Below are 23,380 nucleotides of genomic sequence, written 5' to 3' on the forward strand. Positions count from 1 at the left end.
AGGAACTAATGAGGATCCATAATAAACCTCAGGAAGAGTAGCTGCTGCCTTGGCAGGAACTAATGGGGGTCCATAATAAACCCCAGGAAGAGTAGCTGCTGCCTTGGCAGGAACTAATGGGAATCCATAATAAACCCAGGAAGAGTAGCTGCTGCCCTGGCAGGAACTAATGGGGATCCATAATAAACCACAGGAAGAGTAGCTGCTGTCTTGGCAGGAACTAATGGGGGTCCATAATAAACCCCAGGAAGAGTAGCTGCTGCCTTGGCAGGAACTAATGGGGATCCATAATAAACCCCAGGAAGACTAGCTGCTCCCTTGGCAGGAACTAATGGAAATCCATAATAAACCCCAGGAAGACTAGCTGCTGCCCTGGCAGGAACTAATGGGGTTCCATAATAAACCTCAGGAAGAGTAGCTGCTGCCTTGGCAGGAACTAATGGGGATCCATAATAAACCCCAGGAAGACTAGCTGCTGCCTTGGCAGGAACTAATGGGGATCCATAATAAACCCCAAGAAGAGTAGCTGCTGCCTTGGCATGAACTAAAGGGGATCCATAATAAACCCCAGGAAAAGTAGCTGCTGCCTTGGCAGGAACTAATGGGGATCCATAATAAACCCCAGAAAGAGTAGCTGCTGCCTTGGCAGAAACTAATGGGGGTCCATAAAAAAAACCCAGGAAGAGTAGCTGCTGCCTTGGCAGAAACTAATGGGGATCCATAATAAACCCCAGGAAGACTAGCTGCTGCCTTTGCAGGAACTAATGGGGATCCATAATAAACCCCAGGAAGAGTAGCTGCTGCCATGGCAGAAACTAATGGGGATCCATAATAATCCGCAGGAAGACTAGCTGCTGCCTTATCAGGAACTAATGGGGATCCATAATAAACCCCAGGAAGACTAGCTGCTGCCTTGGCAGGAACTAATGGGGATCCATAATAAACTCCAGGAAGAGTAGCTGCTGCCTTGGCAGGAACTAATGGGGATCCATAATAAACCCCAGGAAGACTAGCTGCTGCCTTGGCAGGAACTAATGGGGATCCATAATAAACCCCATCAAGAGTAGCTGCTGCCTTGGCAGAAACTAAAGGGGATCCATAATAAACCCCAGGAAGACTAGCTGCTGCCTTATCAGGAACTAATGGGGTTCCATAATAAACCTCAGGAAGAGTAGCTGCTGCCTTGGCAGGAACTAATGGGGATCCATAATAAACCCCAGGAAGACTAGCTGCTGCCTTGGCAGGAACTAATGGGGATCCATAATAAACCCCAGGAAGAGTAGCTGCTGCCTTGGCAGGAACTAATGGGGATCCATAATAAACCCTATGAAGAGCAGCTGCTGCCTTGGCAGGAACTAATGTGGATCCATAATAAACCCTAGGAAGAGTAGCTGCTGCCTTGGCAGGAACTAATGGGGATCCATAATAAACCCCAGGAAGACTAGCTGCTGCATTGGCAGGAACTAATGGGGATCCATAATAAACCACAGGAAGACTAGCTGCTGCCTTGGCAGGAACTAATGGGGATCCATAATAAACCCCAGGAAGACTAGCTGCTGCCTTGGCAGGAACTAATGGGGATCCATAATAAACCCCAGGAAGAGTAGCTGCTGCCTTGGCAGGAACTAATGGGGATCCATAATAAACCTCAGGAAGAGTAGCTGCTGCCTCGGCAGGAACTAATGGGGGTCCATAATAAACCCCAGGAAGAGTAGCTGCTGCCTTGGCAGGAACTAATGGGAATCCATAATAAACCCAGGAAGAGTAGCTGCTGCCCTGGCAGGAACTAATGGGGATCCATAATAAACCACAGGAAGAGTAGCTGCTGCCTTGGCAGGAACTAATGGGAATCCATAATAAACCCAGGAAGAGTAGCTGCTGCCCTGGCAGGAACTAATGGGGATCCATAATAAACCACAGGAAGAGTAGCTGCTGTCTTGGCAGGAACTAATGGGGGTCCATAATAAACCCCAGGAAGAGTAGCTGCTGCCTTGGCAGGAACTAATGGGGATCCATAATAAACCCCAGGAAGACTAGCTGCTCCCTTGGCAGGAACTAATGGAAATCCATAATAAACCCCAGGAAGACTAGCTGCTGCCCTGGCAGGAACTAATGGGGTTCCATAATAAACCTCAGGAAGAGTAGCTGCTGCCTTGGCAGGAACTAATGGGGATCCATAATAAACCCCAGGAAGACTAGCTGCTGCCTTGGCAGGAACTAATGGGGATCCATAATAAACCCCAAGAAGAGTAGCTGCTGCCTTGGCATGAACTAAAGGGGATCCATAATAAACCCCAGGAAAAGTAGCTGCTGCCTTGGCAGGAACTAATGGGGATCCATAATAAACCCCAGAAAGAGTAGCTGCTGCCTTGGCAGAAACTAATGGGGGTCCATAAAAAAAACCCAGGAAGAGTAGCTGCTGCCTTGGCAGAAACTAATGGGGATCCATAATAAACCCCAGGAAGACTAGCTGCTGCCTTTGCAGGAACTAATGGGGATCCATAATAAACCCCAGGAAGAGTAGCTGCTGCCATGGCAGAAACTAATGGGGATCCATAATAATCCGCAGGAAGACTAGCTGCTGCCTTATCAGGAACTAATGGGGATCCATAATAAACCCCAGGAAGACTAGCTGCTGCCTTGGCAGGAACTAATGGGGATCCATAATAAACTCCAGGAAGAGTAGCTGCTGCCTTGGCAGGAACTAATGGGGATCCATAATAAACCCCAGGAAGACTAGCTGCTGCCTTGGCAGGAACTAATGGGGATCCATAATAAACCCCATCAAGAGTAGCTGCTGCCTTGGCAGAAACTAAAGGGGATCCATAATAAACCCCAGGAAGACTAGCTGCTGCCTTATCAGGAACTAATGGGGTTCCATAATAAACCTCAGGAAGAGTAGCTGCTGCCTTGGCAGGAACTAATGGGGATCCATAATAAACCCCAGGAAGACTAGCTGCTGCCTTGGCAGGAACTAATGGGGATCCATAATAAACCCCAGGAAGAGTAGCTGCTGCCTTGGCAGGAACTAATGGGGATCCATAATAAACCCTATGAAGAGCAGCTGCTGCCTTGGCAGGAACTAATGTGGATCCATAATAAACCCTAGGAAGAGTAGCTGCTGCCTTGGCAGGAACTAATGGGGATCCATAATAAACCCCAGGAAGACTAGCTGCTGCATTGGCAGGAACTAATGGGGATCCATAATAAACCACAGGAAGACTAGCTGCTGCCTTGGCAGGAACTAATGGGGATCCATAATAAACCCCAGGAAGACTAGCTGCTGCCTTGGCAGGAACTAATGGGGATCCATAATAAACCCCAGGAAGAGTAGCTGCTGCCTTGGCAGGAACTAATGGGGATCCATAATAAACCTCAGGAAGAGTAGCTGCTGCCTCGGCAGGAACTAATGGGGGTCCATAATAAACCCCAGGAAGAGTAGCTGCTGCCTTGGCAGGAACTAATGGGAATCCATAATAAACCCAGGAAGAGTAGCTGCTGCCCTGGCAGGAACTAATGGGGATCCATAATAAACCACAGGAAGAGTAGCTGCTGTCTTGGCAGGAACTAATGGGGGTCCATAATAAACCCCAGGAAGAGTAGCTGCTGCCTTGGCAGGAACTAATGGGGATCCATAATAAACTCCAGGAAGAGTAGCTGCTGCCTTGGCAGGAACTAATGGGGATCCATACTAAACCACAGGAAGAGTAGCTGCTGTCTTGGCAGGAACTAATGGGGATCCATAATAAACCCCAGGAAGACTAGCTGCTGCCTTGGCAGGAACCAATGGGGATCCATAATAAACCCCAGAAAGAGTAGCTGCTGCCTTGGCAGAAACTAATGGGGGTCCATAATAAACCCCAGGAAGAGTAGCTGCTGCCTTGGCAGAAACTAATGGGGATCCATAATAAACCCCAGGAAGACTAGCTGCTGCCTTATCAGGAACTAATGGGGATCCATACTAAACCCCAGGAAGACTAGCTGCTGCCTTGGCAGGAACTAATGGGGATCCATAATAAACTCCAGGAAGAGTAGCTGCTGCCTTGGCAGGAACTAATGGGGATCCATACTAAACCACAGGAAGAGTAGCTGCTGTCTTGGCATGAACTAATGGGGATCCATAATAAACCCCAGGAAGACTAGCTGCTGCCTTGGCAGGAACTAATGGGGATCCAAAATAAACCACGGGAAGAGTAGCTGCTGGTTTGGCAGGAACTAATGGGGATCCATAATAAACCCCAGGAAGACTAGCTGCTGCCTTGGCAGGAACTAATGGGGATCCATAATAAACCCCAGGAAGAGTAGCTGCTGCCTTGGCAGAAACTAATGGGGATCCATAATAAACCCCAGAAAGACTAGCTGCTGCCTTGGCAGGAACTAATGGGGATCCATAATAAACCCCAGGAAGACTAGCTGCTGCCTTGGCAGGAACTAATGGGGATCCATAATAAACCCCAGGAAGACTAGCTGCTGCCTTGGCAGGAACTAATGGGGATCCATAATAAACCTCAGGAAGAGTAGCTGCTGCCTTGGCAGGAACTAATGGGGGTCCATAATAAACCCCAGGAAGAGTAGCTGCTGCCTTGGCAGGAACTAATGGGAATCCATAATAAACCCAGGAAGAGTAGCTGCTGCCCTGGCAGGAACTAATGGGGATCCATAATAAACCACAGGAAGAGTAGCTGCTGTCTTGGCAGGAACTAATGGGGGTCCATAATAAACCCCAGGAAGAGTAGCTGCTGCCTTGGCAGGAACTAATGGGGATCCATAATAAACCCCAGGAAGACTAGCTGCTCCCTTGGCAGGAACTAATGGAAATCCATAATAAACCCCAGGAAGACTAGCTGCTGCCCTGGCAGGAACTAATGGGGTTCCATAATAAACCTCAGGAAGAGTAGCTGCTGCCTTGGCAGGAACTAATGGGGATCCATAATAAACCCCAGGAAGACTAGCTGCTGCCTTGGCAGGAACTAATGGGGATCCATAATAAACCCCAAGAAGAGTAGCTGCTGCCTTGGCATGAACTAAAGGGGATCCATAATAAACCCCAGGAAAAGTAGCTGCTGCCTTGGCAGGAACTAATGGGGATCCATAATAAACCCCAGAAAGAGTAGCTGCTGCCTTGGCAGAAACTAATGGGGGTCCATAAAAAAACCCCAGGAAGAGTAGCTGCTGCCTTGGCAGGAACTAATGGGGATCCATAATAAACCCCAGGAAGACTAGCTGCTGCCTTGGCAGGAACTAATGGGGATCCAAAATAAACCACGGGAAGAGTAGCTGCTGGTTTGGCAGGAACTAATGGGGATCCATAATAAACCCCAGGAAGACTAGCTGCTGCCTTGGCAGGAACTAATGGGGATCCATAATAAACCCCAGGAAGAGTAGCTGCTGCCTTGGCAGAAACTAATGGGGATCCATAATAAACCCCAGAAAGACTAGCTGCTGCCTTGGCAGGAACTAATGGGGATCCATAATAAACCCCAGGAAGACTAGCTGCTGCCTTGGCAGGAACTAATGGGGATCCATAATAAACCCCAGGAAGACTAGCTGCTGCCTTGGCAGGAACTAATGGGGATCCATAATAAACCTCAGGAAGAGTAGCTGCTGCCTTGGCAGGAACTAATGGGGGTCCATAATAAACCCCAGGAAGAGTAGCTGCTGCCTTGGCAGGAACTAATGGGAATCCATAATAAACCCAGGAAGAGTAGCTGCTGCCCTGGCAGGAACTAATGGGGATCCATAATAAACCACAGGAAGAGTAGCTGCTGTCTTGGCAGGAACTAATGGGGGTCCATAATAAACCCCAGGAAGAGTAGCTGCTGCCTTGGCAGGAACTAATGGGGATCCATAATAAACCCCAGGAAGACTAGCTGCTCCCTTGGCAGGAACTAATGGAAATCCATAATAAACCCCAGGAAGACTAGCTGCTGCCCTGGCAGGAACTAATGGGGTTCCATAATAAACCTCAGGAAGAGTAGCTGCTGCCTTGGCAGGAACTAATGGGGATCCATAATAAACCCCAGGAAGACTAGCTGCTGCCTTGGCAGGAACTAATGGGGATCCATAATAAACCCCAAGAAGAGTAGCTGCTGCCTTGGCATGAACTAAAGGGGATCCATAATAAACCCCAGGAAAAGTAGCTGCTGCCTTGGCAGGAACTAATGGGGATCCATAATAAACCCCAGAAAGAGTAGCTGCTGCCTTGGCAGAAACTAATGGGGGTCCATAAAAAAACCCCAGGAAGAGTAGCTGCTGCCTTGGCAGGAACTAATGGGGATCCATAATAAACCCCAGGAAGACTAGCTGCTGCCTTGGCAGGAACTAATGGGGATCCATAATAAACCTCAGGAAGAGTAGCTGCTGCCTTGGCAGGAACTAATGGGGGTCCATAATAAACCCCAGGAAGAGTAGCTGCTGCCTTGGCAGGAACTAATGGGAATCCATAATAAACCCAGGAAGAGTAGCTGCTGCCCTGGCAGGAACTAATGGGGATCCATAATAAACCACAGGAAGAGTAGCTGCTGTCTTGGCAGGAACTAATGGGGGTCCATAATAAACCCCAGGAAGAGTAGCTGCTGCCTTGGCAGGAACTAATGGGGATCCATAATAAACCCCAGGAAGACTAGCTGCTCCCTTGGCAGGAACAAATGGAAATCCATAATAAACCCCAGGAAGACTAGCTGCTGCCCTGGCAGGAACTAATGGGGTTCCATAATAAACCTCAGGAAGAGTAGCTGCTGCCTTGGCAGGAACTAATGGGGATCCATAATAAACCCCAGGAAGACTAGCTGCTGCCTTGGCAGGAACTAATGGGGATCCATAATAAACCCCAAGAAGAGTAGCTGCTGCCTTGGCATGAACTAAAGGGGATCCATAATAAACCCCAGGAAAAGTAGCTGCTGCCTTGGCAGGAACTAATGGGGATCCATAATAAACCCCAGAAAGAGTAGCTGCTGCCTTGGCAGAAACTAATGGGGGTCCATAAAAAAACCCCAGGAAGAGTAGCTGCTGCCTTGGCAGAAACTAATGGGGATCCATAATAAACCCCAGGAAGACTAGCTGCTGCCTTGGCAGGAACTAATGGGGATCCATAATAAACCCCAGGAAGAGTAGCTGCTGCCATGGCAGAAACTAATGGGGATCCATAATAATCCGCAGGAAGACTAGCTGCTGCCTTATCAGGAACTAATGGGGATCCATAATAAACCCCAGGAAGACTAGCTGCTGCCTTGGCAGGAACTAATGGGGATCCATAATAAACTCCAGGAAGAGTAGCTGCTGCCTTGGCAGGAACTAATGGGGATCCATACTAAACCACAGGAAGAGTAGCTGCTGTCTTGGCAGGAACTAATGGGGATCCATAATAAACCCCAGGAAGACTAGCTGCTGCCTTGGCAGGAACTAATGGGGATCCATAATAAACCACGGGAAGAGTAGCTGCTGGTTTGGCAGGAACTAATGGGGATCCATAATAAACCCCAGGAAGACTAGCTGCTGCCTTGGCAGGAACTAATGGGGATCCATAATAAACCCCATCAAGAGTAGCTGCTGCCTTGGCAGAAACTAATGGGGATCCATAATAAACCCCAGGAAGACTAGCTGCTGCCTTATCAGGAACTAATGGGGTTCCATAATAAACCTCAGGAAGAGTAGCTGCTGCCTTGGCAGGAACTAATGGGGATCCATAATAAACCCCAGGAAGACTAGCTGCTGCCTTGGCAGGAACTAATGGGGATCCATAATAAACCCCAGGAAGAGTAGCTGCTGCCTTGGCAGGAACTAATGGGGATCCATAATAAACCCTATGAAGAACAGCTGCTGCCTTGGCAGGAACTAATGTGGATCCATAATAAACCCTAGGAAGAGTAGCTGCTGCCTTGGCAGGAACTAATGGGGATCCATAATAAACCCCAGGAAGACTAGCTGCTGCATTGACAGGAACTAATGGGGATCCATAATAAACCACAGGAAGACTAGCTGCTGCCTTGGCAGGAACTAATGGGGATCCATAATAAACCCCAGGAAGACTAGCTGCTGCCTTGGCAGGAACTAATGGGGATCCATAATAAACCCCAGGAAGAGTAGCTGCTGCCTTGGCAGGAACTAATGGGGATCCATAATAAACCACAGGAAGAGTAGCTGCTGTCTTGGCAGGAACTAATGGGGGTCCATAATAAACCCCAGGAAGAGTAGCTGCTGCCTTGGCAGGAACTAATGGGGATCCATAATAAACTCCAGGAAGAGTAGCTGCTGCCTTGGCAGGAACTAATGGGGATCCATACTAAACCACAGGAAGAGTAGCTGCTGTCTTGGCAGGAACTAATGGGGATCCATAATAAACCCCAGGAAGACTAGCTGCTGCCTTGGCAGGAACTAATGGGGATCCATAATAAACCACGGGAAGAGTAGCTGCTGTCTTGGCAGGAACTAATGGGGATCCATAATAAACCCCAGGAAGACTAGCTGCTGCCTTGGCAGGAACTAATGGGGATCCATAATAAACCCCAGGAAGAGTAGCTGCTGCCTTGGCAGAAACTAATGGGGATCCATAATAAACCCCAGGAAGACTAGCTGCTGCCTTATCAGGAACTAATGGGGTTCCATAATAAACCTCAGGAAGAGTAGCTGCTGCCTTGGCAGGAACTAATGGGGATCCATAATAAACCCCAGGAAGACTAGCTGCTGCCTTGGCAGGAACTAATGGGGATCCATAATAAACCCCAGGAAGAGTAGCTGCTGCCTTGGCAGGAACTAATGGGGATCCATAATAAACCCCAGGAAGAGTAGCTGCTGCCTTGGCAGGAACTAATGTGGATCCATAATGAACCCTAGGAAGAGTAGCTGCTGCCTTGGCAGGAACTAATGGGGATCCATAATAAACCCCAGGAAGACTAGCTGCTGCCTTGGCAGGAACTAATGGGGATCCATAATAAACCCCAGGAAGAGTAGCTGCTGCCTTGGCAGGAACTCATGGGGATCCATAATAAACCCTATGAAGAGTAGCTGCTGCCTTGGCAGGAACTAATGTGGATCCATAATAAACCCTAGGAAGAGTAGCTGCTGCCTTGGCAGGAACTAATGGGGATCCATAATAAACCCCAGGAAGACTAGCTGCTGCATTGGCAGGAACTAATGGGGATCCATAATAAACCACAGGAAGACTAGCTGCTGCCTTGGCAGGAACTAATGGGGATCCATAATAAACCCCAGGAAGACTAGCTGCTGCCTTGGCAGGAACTAATGGGGATCCATAATAAACCCCAGGAAGAGTAGCTGCTGCCTTGGCAGGAACTAATGGGGATCCATAATAAACCTCAGGAAGAGTAGCTGCTGCCTCGGCAGGAACTAATGGGGGTCCATAATAAACCCCAGGAAGAGTAGCTGCTGCCTTGGCAGGAACTAATGGGAATCCATAATAAACCCAGGAAGAGTAGCTGCTGCCCTGGCAGGAACTAATGGGGATCCATAATAAACCACAGGAAGAGTAGCTGCTGTCTTGGCAGGAACTAATGGGGGTCCATAATAAACCCCAGGAAGAGTAGCTGCTGCCTTGGCAGGAACTAGTGGGGATCCATAATAAACTCCAGGAAGAGTAGCTGCTGCCTTGGCAGGAACTAATGGGGATCCATACTAAACCACAGGAAGAGTAGCTGCTGTCTTGGCAGGAACTACTGGGGATCCATAATAAACCCCAGGAAGACTAGCTGCTGCCTTGGCAGGAACTAATGGGGATCCATAATAAACCACGGGAAGAGTAGCTGCTGTCTTGGCAGGAACTAATGGGGATCCATAATAAACCCCAGGAAGACTAGCTGCTGCCTTGGCAGGAACTAATGGGGATCCATAATAAACCCCAGGAAGAGTAGCTGCTGCCTTGGCAGAAACTAATGGGGATCCATAATAAACCCCAGGAAGACTAGCTGCTGCCTTATCAGGAACTAATGGGGTTCCATAATAAACCTCAGGAAGAGTAGCTGCTGCCTTGGCAGGAACTAATGGGGATCCATAATAAACCCCAGGAAGACTAGCTGCTGCCTTGGCAGGAACTAATGGGGATCCATAATAAACCCCAGGAAGAGTAGCTGCTGCCTTGGCAGGAACTAATGGGGATCCATAATAAACCCCAGGAAGAGTAGCTGCTGCCTTGGCAGGAACTAATGTGGATCCATAATAAACCCTAGGAAGAGTAGCTGCTGCCTTGGCAGGAACTAATGGGGATCCATAATAAACCCCAGGAGGACTAGCTGCTGCCTTGGCAGGAACTAATGGAAATCCATAATAAACCCCAGGAAGACTAGCTGCTGCCCTGGCAGGAACTAATGGGGTTCCATAATAAACCTCAGGAAGAGTAGCTGCTGCCTTGGCAGGAACTAATGGGGATCCATAATAAACCCCAGGAAGACTAGCTGCTGCCTTGGCAGGAACTAATGGGGATCCATAATAAACCCCAAGAAGAGTAGCTGCTGCCTTGGCATGAACTAAAGGGGATCCATAATAAACCCCAGGAAAAGTAGCTGCTGCCTTGGCAGGAACTAATGGGGATCCATAATAAACCCCAGAAAGAGTAGCTGCTGCCTTGGCAGAAACTAATGGGGGTCCATAATAAACCCCAGGAAGAGTAGCTGCTGCCTTGGCAGAAACTAATGGGGATCCATAATAAACCCCAGGAAGAGTAGCTGCTGCCATGGCAGAAACTAATGGGGATCCATAATAATCCCCAGGAAGACTAGCTGCTGCCTTATCAGGAACTAATGGGGATCCATAATAAACCCCAGGAAGACTAGCTGCTGCCTTGGCAGGAACTAATGGGGATCCATAATAAACTCCAGGAAGAGTAGCTGCTGCCTTGGCAGGAACTAATGGGGATCCATACTAAACCACAGGAAGAGTAGCTGCTGTCTTGGCAGGAACTAATGGGGATCCATAATAAACCCCAGGAAGACTAGCTGCTGCCTTGGCAGGAACTAATGGGGATCCATAATAAACCACGGGAAGAGTAGCTGCTGCCTTGGCAGGAACTAATGGGGATCCATAATAAACCCCAGGAAGACTAGCTAGTGCCTTGGCAGGAACTAATGGGGATCCATAATAAACCCCAGGAAGAGTAGCTGCTGCCTTGGCAGAAACTAATGGGGATCCATAATAAACCCCAGGAAGAGTAGCTGCTGCCTTGGCAGGAACTAATGGGGATCCATAATAAACCCCATGAAGAGTAGCTGCTGCCTTGGCAGGAACTAATGTGGATCCATAATAAACCCTAGGAAGAGTAGCTGCTGCCTTGGCAGGAACTAATGGGGATCCATAATAAACCCCAGGAAGACTAGCTGCTGCATTGGCAGGAACTAATGGGGATCCATAATAAACCACAGGAAGACTAGCTGCTGCCTTGGCAGGAACTAATGGGGATCCATAATAAACCCCAGGAAGACTAGCTGCTGCCTTGGCAGGAACTAATGGGGATCCATAATAAACCCCAGGAAGACTAGCTGCTGCCTTGGCAGGAACTAATGGGGATCCATAATAAACCCCAGGAAGACTAGCTGCTGCCTTGGCAGGAACTAATGGGGATCCATAATAAACCCCAGGAAGACTAGCTGCTGCCTTGGCAGGAACTAATGGGGATCCATAATCAACCCCAGGAAGAGTAGCTGCTGCCATGGCAGAAACTAATGGGGATCCATAATAAACCCCAGGAAGACTAGCTGCTGCCTTATCAGGAACTAATGGGGATCCATAATAAACCCCAGGAAGAGTAGCTGCTGCATTGGCAGGAACTAATGGGGTTCCATAATAAACCCCAGGAAGAGTAGTTGCTGCCTTGGCAGGAACTAATGGGGATCCATAATAAACCCCAAGAAGAGTAGCTGCTGCCTTGGCAGGAACTAATGGGGTTCCATAATAAACCCCAGGAAGAGTAGCTGCTGCCTTGGCAGGAACTAATGGGGATCCATAATAAACCCCAGGAAGAGTAGCGGCTGCCTTGGCAGGAACTAATGGGGATCCATAATAAATCCCAGAAAGACTAGCTGCTGCCTTGGCAGGAACTAATGGGGATCCATAATAAACCCCAGGAAGACTAGCTGCTGCCTTAGCAGGAACTAATGGGGATCCATAATAAACCCCAGGAAGACTAGCTGCTGCCTTGGCAGGAACCAATGGGTATCCATAATAAACCTCAGGAAGAGTAGCTGCAGCCTTGGCAGGAACTAATGGGGGTCCATAATAAACCCCAGGAAGAGTAGCTGCTGCCTTGGCAGGAACTAATGGGAATCCATAATAAACCCAGGAAGAGTAGCTGCTTCCCTGGCAGGATCTAATGGGGATCCATAATAAACCACAGGAAGAGTAGCTGCTGTCTTGGCAGGAACTAATGGGGGTCCATAATAAACCCCAGGATGAGTAGCTGCTGCCTTGGCAGGAACTAATGGGGATCCATAATAAACCCCAGGAAGAGTAGCTGCTGCCTTGGCAGAAACTAATGGGGATCCATAATAAACCCCAGGAAGACTAGCTGCTGCCTTATCAGGAACTAATGGGGTTCCATAATAAACCCCAGGAAGAGTAGCTGCTGCCTTGGCAGGAACTAATGGGGATCCATAATAAACCCCAGGAAGAGTAGCTGCTGCCTTGGCAGGAACTAATGTGGATCCATAATAAACCCTAGGAAGAGTAGCTGCTGCCTTGGCAGGAACTAATGGGGATCCATAATACACCCCAGGAAGACTAGCTGCTGCCTTGGCAGGAACTAATGGAAATCCATAATAAACCCCAGGAAGACTAGCTGCTGCCTTGGCAGTAACTAATGGGGTTCCATAATAAACCTCAGGAAGAGTAGCTGCTGCCTTGGCAGGAACTAATGGGGATCCATAATAAACCCCAGGAAGACTAGCTGCTGCCTTGGCAGGAACTAATGGGGATCCATAATAAACCCCAAGAAGAGTAGCTGCTGCCTTGGCATGAACTAAAGGGGATCCATAATAAACCCCAGGAAAAGTAGCTGCTGCCTTGGCAGGAACTAATGGGGATCCATAATAAACCCCAGGAAGAGTAGCTGCTGCCTTGGCAGGAACTAATGGGGATCCATAATAAACCACAGGAAGACTAGCTGCTGCCTTGGCAGGAACTAATGGGGATCCATAATAAACCCCAGGAAGACTAGCTGCTGCCTTGGCAGGAACTAATGGGGATCCATAATAAACCCCAGGAAGACTAGCTGCTGCCTTGGCAGGAACTAATGGGGATCCATAATAAACCCCAGGAAGACTAGCTGCTGCCTTGGCAGGAACTAATGGGGATCCATAATAAACCCCAGGAAGAGGAGCTGCTGCCTTGGCAGGAACTAATGGGGGTCCATAATAAACCCTAGGAAGAGTAGCTGCTGCCTTGGCAGGAACTAATGGGGATCCATAATAAACCCCAGGAAGAGTAGCTGCTGCCTTGGCAGGAACTAATGGGGATCCATACTAAACCACAGGAAGAGTAGCTGCTGTCTTGGCAGGAACTAATGGGGATCCATAATAAACCCCAGGAAGACTAGCTGCTGCCTTGGCAGGAACTAATGGGGATCCATAATAAACCCCAGGAAGACTAGCTGCTGCCTTGGCAGGAACTAATGGGGATCCATAATAAACCCCAGGAAGACTAGCTGCTGCCTTGGCAGGAACTAATGGGGATCCATAATAAACCCCAGGAAGAGTAGCTGCTGCCTTGGCAGGAACTAATGGGGGTCCATAATAAACCCCAGGAAGAGTAGCTGGCACCTTGGCAGGAACTAATGGGGATCCATAATAAACCCCAGGAAGAGTAGCTGCTGCCTTGGCAGGAACTAATGGGGATCCATACTAAACCACAGGAAGAGTAGCTGCTGTCTTGGCAGGAACTAATGGGGATCCATAATAAACCCCAGGAAGACTAGCTGCTGCCTTGGCAGGCACTAATGGGGATCCATAATAAACCACGGGAAGAGTAGCTGCTGTCTTGGCAGGAACTAATGGGGATCCATAATAAACCCCAGGAAGACTAGCTGCTGCCTTGGCAGGAACTAATGGGGATCCATAGTAAACCCCAGGAAGAGTAGCTGCTGCCTTGGCAGAAACTAATGGGGATCCATAATAAACCCCAGGAAGACTAGCTGCTGCCTTATCAGGAACTAATGGGGTTCCATAATAAACCTCAGGAAGAGTAGCTGCTGCCTTGGCAGGAACCAATGGGGATCCATAATAAACCCCAGGAAGACTAGCTGCTGCCTTGGCAGGAACTAATGGGGATCCATAATAAACCCCAGGAAGAGTAGCTGCTGCCTTGGCAGGAACTAATGGGGATCCATAATAAACCCCATGAAGAGTAGCTGCTGCCTTGGCAGGAACTAATGTGGATCCATAATAAACCCTAGGAAGACTAGCTGCTGCCTTGGCAGGAACTAATGGGGATCCATAATAAACCCCAGGAAGACTAGCTGCTGCCTTGGCAGGAACTAATGGGGATCCACAATAAACCCCAGGAAGACTAGCTGCTGCCTTGGCAGGAACTAATGGGGATCCATAATAAACCCCAGGAAGACTAGCTGCTGCCTTGGCAGGAACTAATGGGGATCCATAATAAACCCCAGGAAGAGTAGCTGCTGCCATGGCAGAAACTAATGGGGATCCATAATAAACCCCAGGAAGACTAGCTGCTGCCTTATCAGGAACTAATGGGGATCCATAATAAACCCCAGGAAGAGTAGCTGCTGCATTGGCAGGAACTAATGGGGTTCCATAATAAACCACAGGAAGAGTAGTTGCTGCCTTGGCAGGAACTAATGGGGATCCATAATAAACCCCAAGAAGAGTAGCTGCTGCCTTGGCAGGAACTAATGGGGTTCCATAATAAACCCCAGGAAGGGTAGCTGCTGCCTTGGCAGGAACTACTGGGGATCCATAATAAACCCCAGGAAGAGTAGCTGCTGCCTTGGCAGGAACTAATGGGGATCCATAATAAACCCCAGGAAGACTAGCTGCTGCCTTGGCAGGAACTAATGGGGATCCATAATAAACCCCAGGAAGACTAGCTGCTGCCTTGGCAGGAACCAATGGGGATCCATAATAAACCTCAGGAAGAGTAGCTGCTGCCTTGGCAGAAACTAATGGGGGTCCATAATAAACCCCAGGAAGAGTAGCTGCTGCCTTGGCAGGAACTAATGGGAATCCATAATAAACCCAGGAAGAGTAGCTGCTGCCCTGGCAGGAACTAATGGGGATCCATAATAAACCACAGGAAGAGTAGCTGCTGTCTTGGCAGGAACTAATGGGGGTCCATAATAAACCCCAGGAAGAGTAGCTGCTGCCTTGGCAGGAACTAATGGGGATCCATAATAAACTCCAGGAAGAGTAGCTGCTGCCTTGGCAGGAACTAATGGGGGATCCATACTAAACCACAGGAAGAGTAGCTGCTGTCTTGGCAGGAACTAATGGGGATCCATAATAAACCCCAGGAAGACTAGCTGCTGCCTTGGCAGGAACTAATAGGGATCCATAATAAACCCCAGGAAGAGTAGCGGCTGCCTTGGCAGAAACTAATGGGGATCCATAATAAACCCCAGGAAGACTAGCTGCTGCCTTATCAGGAACTAATGGGGTTCCATAATAAACCTCAGGAAGAGTAGCTGCTGCCTTGGCAGGAACTAATGGGGATCCATAATAAACCCCAGGAAGACTAGCTGCTGCCTTGGCAGGAACTACTGGGGATCCATAATAAACCCCAGGAAGAGTAGCTGCTGCCTTGGCAGGAACTAATGGGGATCCATAATAAACCCCAGGAAGAGTAGCTGCTGCCTTGGCAGGAACTAATGTGGATCCATAATAAACCCTAGGAAGAGTAGCTGCTGCCTTGGCAGGAACTAATGGGGATCCATAATAAACCCCAGGAAGACTAGCTGCTGCCTTGGCAGGAACTAATGGGGATCCATAATAAACCCCAAGAAGAGTAGCTGCTGCCTTGGCATGAACTAAAGGGGATCCATAATAAACCCCAGGAAGAGTAGCTGCTGCCTTGGCAGGAACTAATGGGGATCCATAATAAACCCCAGAAAGACTAGCTGCTGCCTTGGCAGGAACTAATGGGGATCCATAATAAACCCCAGGAAGACTAGCTGCTGCCTTGGCAGGAACTAATGGGGATCCATAATAAACCCCAGGAAGACTAGCTGCTGCCTTGGCAGGAACCAATGGGGATCCATAATAAACCTCAGGAAGAGTAGCTGCTGCCTTGGCAGAAACTAATGGGGGTCCATAATAAACCCCAGGAAGAGTAGCTGCTGCCTTGGCAGGAACTAATGGGAATCCATAATAAACCCAGGAAGAGTAGCTGCTGCCCTGGCAGGAACTAATGGGGATCCATAATAAACCACAGGAAGAGTAGCTGCTGTCTTGGCAGGAACTAATGGGGGTCCATAATAAACCCCAGGAAGAGTAGCTGCTGCCTTGGCAGGAACTAATGGGGATCCATAATAAACTCCAGGAAGAGTAGCTGCTGCCTTGGCAGGAACTAATGGGGGATCCATACTAAACCACAGGAAGAGTAGCTGCTGTCTTGGCAGGAACTAATGGGGATCCATAATAAACCCCAGGAAGACTAGCTGCTGCCTTGGCAGGAACTAATAGGGATCCATAATAAACCCCAGGAAGAGTAACGGCTGCCTTGGCAGAAACTAATGGGGATCCATAATAAACCCCAGGAAGACTAGCTGCTGCCTTATCAGGAACTAATGGGGTTCCATAATAAACCTCAGGAAGAGTAGCTGCTGCCTTGGCAGGAACTAATGGGGATCCATAATAAACCCCAGGAAGACTAGCTGCTGCCTTGGCAGGAACTAATGGGGATCCATAATAAACCCCAGGAAGAGTAGCTGCTGCCTTGGCAGGAACTAATGGGGATCCATAATAAACCCCAGGAAGAGTAGCTGCTGCCTTGGCAGGAACTAATGTGGATCCATAATAAACCCTAGGAAGACTAGCTGCTGCCTTGGCAGGAACTAATGGGGATCCATAATAAACCCCAGGAAGACTAGCTGCTGCCTTGGTAGGAACTAATGGAAATCCATAATAAACCCCAGGAAGACTAGCTGCTGCCTTGGCAGGAACTAATGGGGTTCCATAATAAACCTCAGGAAGAGTAGCTGCTGCCTTGGCAGGAACTAATGGGGATCCATAATAAACCCCAGGAAGACTAGCTGCTGCCTTGGCAGGAACTAATGGGGATCCATAATAAACCCCAAGAAGAGTAGCTGCTGCCTTGGCATGAACTAAAGGGGATCCATAATAAACCCCAGGAAAAGTAGCTGCTGCCTTGGCAGGAACTAATGGGGATCCATAATAAACCCCAGAAAGAGTAGCTGCTGCCTTGGCATGAACTAAAGGGGATCCATAATAAACCCCAGGAAGAGTAGCTGCTGCCTTGGCAGGAACTAATGGGGATCCATAATAAACCCCAGAAAGAGTAGCTGCTGCCTTGGCAGAAACTAATGGGGGTCCATAATAAAACCCAGGAAGAGTAGCTGCTGCCTTGGCAGAAACTAATGGGGATCCATAATAAACCCCAGGAAGACTAGCTGCTGCCTTGGCAGGAACTAATGGGGATCCATAATAAACCCCAGGAAGAGTAGCTGCTGCATTGGCAGGAACTAATGGGGTTCCATAATAAACCCCAGGAAGAGTAGTTGCTGCCTTGGCAGGAACTAATGGGGATCCATAATAAACCTCAGGAAGAGTAGCTGCTGCCTTGGCAGGAACTAATGGGGGTCCATAATAAACCCCAGGAAGAGTAGCTGCTGCCTTGGCAGGAACTAATGGGAATCCATAATAAACCCAGGAAGAGTAGCTGCTGCCCTGGCAGGAACTAATGGGGATCCATAATAAACCACAGGAAGAGTAGCTGCTGTCTTGGCAGAAACTAATGGGGATCCATAATAAACCCCAGGAAGAATAGCTGCTGCCTTGGCAGAAACTAATGGGGATCCATAATAAACCCCAGGAAGAGTAGCTGCTGCCTTGGCAGAAACTAATGGGGATCCATAATAAACCCCAGGAAGAGTAGCTGCTGCCTTGGCAGGAACTAATGGGGGTCCATAATAAACCCCAGGAAGAGTAGCTGCTGCCTTGGCAGAAACTAATGGGGATCCATAATAAACCCCAGGAAGACTAGCTGCTGCCTTGGCAGGAACTAATGGGGATCCATAATAAACCCCAGAAAGAGTAGCTGCTGCCTTGGCAGAAACTAATGGGGGTCCATAATAAACCGCAGGAAGAGTAGCTGCTGCCTTGGCAGAAACTAATGGGGATCCATAATAAACCCCAGGAAGACTAGCTGCTGCCTTGGCAGGAACTAATGGGGATCCATAATAAACCCCAGGAAGAGTAGCTGCTGCCATGGCAGAAACTAATGGGGATCCATAATAAACCCCAGGAAGACTAGCTGCTGCCTTATCAGGAACTAATGGGGATCCATAATAAACCCCAGGAAGAGTAGCTGCTGCATTGGCAGGAACTAATGGGGTTCCATAATAAACCCCAGGAAGAGTAGTTGCTGCCTTGGCAGGAACTAATGGGGATCCATAATAAACCCCAGGAAGACTAGCTGCTGCCTTGGCAGGAACTAATGGAAATCCATAATAAACCCCAGGAAGACTAGCTGCTGCCTTGGCAGGAACTAATGGGGTTCCATAATAAACCTCAGGAAGAGTACCTGCTGCCTTGGCAGGAACTAATGGGGATCCATAATAAACCCCAGGAAGACTAGCTGCTGCCTTGGCAGGAACTAATGGGGATCCATAATAAACCCCAAGAAGAGTAGCTGCTGCCTTGGCATGAACTAAAGGGGATCCATAATAAACCCCAGGAAAAGTAGCTGCTGCCTTGGCAGGAACTAATGGGGATCCATAATAAACCCCAGGAAGAGTAGCTGCTGCCTTGGCAGGAACTAATGGGGATCCATAATAAACCACAGGAAGACTAGCTGCTGCCTTGGCAGGAACTAATGGGGATCCATAATAAACCCCAGGAAGACTAGCTGCTGCCTTGGCAGGAACTAATGGGGATCCATAATAAACCCCAAGAAGACTAGCTGCTGCCTTGGCAGGAACTAATGGGGATCCATAATAAACCCCAGGAAGACTAGCTGCTGCCTTGGCAGGAACTAATGGGGATCCATAATAAACCCCAGGAAGACTAGCTGCTGCCATGGCAGGAACTAATGGGGATCCATAATAAACCCCAGGAAGAGTAGCTGCTGCCTTGGCAGGAACTAATGGGGGTCCATAATAAACCCCAGGAAGAGTAGCTGCTGCCTTGGCAGGAACTAATGGGGATCCATAATAAACCCCAGGAAGAGTAGCTGCTGCCTTGGCAGGAACTAATGGGGATCCATAATAAACCCCATGAAGAGTAGCTGCTGCCTTGGCAGGAACTAATGTGGATTCATAATAAACCCCAGGAAGAGTAGCTGCTGCCTTGGCAGGAACTAATGGGGATCCATAATAAACCCCAGGAAGACTACCTGCTGCATTGGCAGGAACTAATGGGGATCCATAATAAACCACAGGAAGACTAGCTGCTGCCTTGGCAGGAACTAATGGGGATCCATAATAAACCCCAGGAAGACTAGCTGCTGCCTTGGCAGGAACTAATGGGGATCCATAATAAACCACAGGAAGACTAGCTGCTGCCTTGGCATGAACTAAAGGGGATCCATAATAAACCCCAGGAAAAGTAGCTGCTGCCTTGGCAGGAACTAATGGGGATCCATAATAAACCCCAGGAAGAGTAGCTGCTGCCTTGGCAGGAACTAATGGGGATCCATAATAAACCACAGGAAGACTAGCTGCTGCCTTGGCAGGAACTAATGGGGATCCATAATAAACCCCAGGAAGACTAGCTGCTGCCTTGGCAGGAACTAATGGGGATCCATAATAAACCCCAGGAAGACTAGCTGCTGCCTTGGCAGGAACTAATGGGGATCCATAATAAACCCCAGGAAGACTAGCTGCTGCCTTGGCAGGAACTAATGGGGATCCATAATAAACCCCAGGAAGACTAGCTGCTGCCATGGCAGGAACTAATGGGGATCCATAATAAACCCCAGGAAGAGTAGCTGCTGCCTTGGCAGGAACTAATGGGGGTCCATAATAAACCCCAGGAAGAGTAGCTGCTGCCTTGGCAGGAACTAATGGGGATCCATAATAAACCCCAGGAAGAGTAGCTGCTGCCTTTGCAGGAACTAATGGGGATCCATACTAAACCACAGGAAGAGTAGCTGCTGTCTTGGCAGGAACTAATGGGGATCCATAATAAACCCCAGGAAGACTAGCTGCTGCCTTGACAGGAACTAATGGGGATCCATAATAAACCCCAGGAAGACTAGCTGCTGCCTTGGCAGGAACTAATGGGGATCCATAATAAACCCCAGGAAGACTAGCTGCTGCCTTGGCAGGAACTAATGGGGATCCATAATAAACTCCAGGAAGAGTAGCTGCTGCCTTGGCAGGAACTAATGGGGATCCATACTAAACCACAGGAAGAGTAGCTGCTGTCTTGGCAGGAACTAATGGGGATCCATAATAAACCCCAGGAAGACTAGCTGCTGCCTTGGCAGGAACTAATGGGGATCCATAATAAACCACGGGAAGAGTAGCTGCTGGTTTGGCAGGAACTAATGGGGATCCATAATAAACCCCAGGAAGACTAGCTGCTGCCTTGGCAGGAACTAATGGGGATCCATAATAAACCCCATCAAGAGTAGCTGCTGCCTTGGCAGAAACTAATGGGGATCCATAATAAACCCCAGGAAGACTAGCTGCTGCCTTATCAGGAACTAATGGGGTTCCATAATAAACCTCAGGAAGAGTAGCTGCTGCCTTGGCAGGAACTAATGGGGATCCATAATAAACCCCAGGAAGACTAGCTGCTGCCTTGGCAGGAACTAATGGGGATCCATAATAAACCCCAGGAAGAGTAGCTGCTGCCTTGGCAGGAACTAATGGGGATCCATAATAAACCCTATGAAGAGCAGCTGCTGCCTTGGCAGGAACTAATGTGGATCCATAATAAACCCTAGGAAGAGTAGCTGCTGCCTTGGCAGGAACTAATGGGGATCCATAATAAACCCCAGGAAGACTAGCTGCTGCATTGGCAGGAACTAATGGGGATCCATAATAAACCACAGGAAGACTAGCTGCTGCATTGGCAGGAACTAATGGGGATCCATAATAAACCACAGGAAGAGTAGCTGCTGCCTTGGCAGGAACTAATGGGGATCCATAATAAACCCCAGGAAGACTAGCTGCTGCCTTGGCAGGAACTAATGGGGATCCATAATAAACCCCAGGAAGAGTAGCTGCTGCCTTGGCAGGAACTAATTGGGATCCATAATAAACCTCAGGAAGAGTAGCTGCTGTCTCGGCAGGAACTAATGGGGGTCCATAATAAACCCCAGGAAGAGTAGCTGCTGCCTTGGCAGGAACTAATGGGAATCCATAATAAACCCAGGAAGAGTAGCTGCTGCCCTGGCAGGAACTAATGGGGATCCATAATAAACCACAGGAAGAGTAGCTGCTGTCTTGGCAGGAACTAATGGGGGTCCATAATAAACCCCAGGAAGAGTAGCTGCTGCCTTGGCAGGAACTAATGGGGATCCATAATAAACTCCAGGAAGAGTAGCTGCTGCCTTGGCAGGAACTAATGGGGATCCATACTAAACCACAGGAAGAGTAGCTGCTGTCTTGGCAGGAACTAATGGGGATCCATAATAAACCCCAGGAAGACTAGCTGCTGCCTTGGCAGGAACTAATGGGGATCCATAATAAACCACGGGAAGAGTAGCTGCTGTCTTGGCAGGAACTAATGGGGATCCATAATAAACCCCAGGAAGACTAGCTGCTGCCTTGGCAGGAACTAATGGGGATCCATAATAAACCCCAGGAAGAGTAGCTGCTGCCTTGGCAGAAACTAATGGGGATCCATAATAAACCCCAGGAAGACTAGCTGCTGCCTTATCAGGAACTAATGGGGTTCCATAATAAACCTCAGGAAGAGTAGCTGCTGCCTTGGCAGGAACTAATGGGGATCCATAATAAACCCCAGGAAGACTAGCTGCTGCCTTGGCAGGAACTAATGGGGATCCATAATAAACCCCAGGAAGAGTAGCTGCTGCCTTGGCAGGAACTAATGGGGATCCATAATAAACCCCAGGAAGAGTAGCTGCTGCCTTGGCAGGAACTAATGTGGATCCATAATAAACCCTAGGAAGAGTAGCTGCTGCCTTGGCAGGAACTAATGGGGATCCATAATAAACCCCAGGAAGACTAGCTGCTGCCTTGGCAGGAACTAATGGGGATCCATAATAAACCCCAGGAAGAGTAGCTGCTGCCTTGGCAGGAACTAATGGGGATCCATAATAAACCCTATGAAGAGTAGCTGCTGCCTTGGCAGGAACTAATGTGGATCCATAATAAACCCTAGGAAGAGTAGCTGCTGCCTTGGCAGGAACTAATGGGGATCCATAATAAACCCCAGGAAGACTAGCTGCTGCATTGGCAGGAACTAATGGGGATCCATAATAAACCACAGGAAGACTAGCTGCTGCCTTGGCAGGAACTAATGGGGATCCATAATAAACCCCAGGAAGACTAGCTGCTGCCTTGGCAGGAACTAATGGGGATCCATAATAAACCCCAGGAAGAGTAGCTGCTGCCTTGGCAGGAACTAATGGGGATCCATAATAAACCTCAGGAAGAGTAGCTGCTGCCTCGGCAGGAACTAATGGGGGTCCATAATAAACCCCAGGAAGAGTAGCTGCTGCCTTGGCAGGAACTAATGGGAATCCATAATAAACCCCAGGAAGACTAGCTGCTGCCTTATCAGGAACTAATGGGGTTCCATAATAAACCTCAGGAAGAGTAGCTGCTGCCTTGGCAGGAACTAATGGGGATCCATAATAAACCCCAGGAAGACTAGCTGCTGCCTTGGCAGGAACTAATGGGGATCCATAATAAACCCCAGGAAGAGTAGCTGCTGCCTTGGCAGGAACTAATGGGGATCCATAATAAACCCTATGAAGAGCAGCTGCTGCCTTGGCAGGAACTAATGTGGATCCATAATAAACCCTAGGAAGAGTAGCTGCTGCCTTGGCAGGAACTAATGGGGATCCATAATAAACCCCAGGAAGACTAGCTGCTGCATTGGCAGGAACTAATGGGGATCCATAATAAACCACAGGAAGACTAGCTGCTGCATTGGCAGGAACTAATGGGGATCCATAATAAACCACAGGAAGACTAGCTGCTGCCTTGGCAGGAACTAATGGGGATCCATAATAAACCCCAGGAAGACTAGCTGCTGCCTTGGCAGGA

This window comes from Oncorhynchus mykiss, chromosome 3, assembly GCF_057628025.1.
Source record: "Oncorhynchus mykiss isolate SJ-2025 chromosome 3, ASM5762802v1, whole genome shotgun sequence".
Taxonomy (NCBI): domain Eukaryota; kingdom Metazoa; phylum Chordata; class Actinopteri; order Salmoniformes; family Salmonidae; genus Oncorhynchus; species Oncorhynchus mykiss.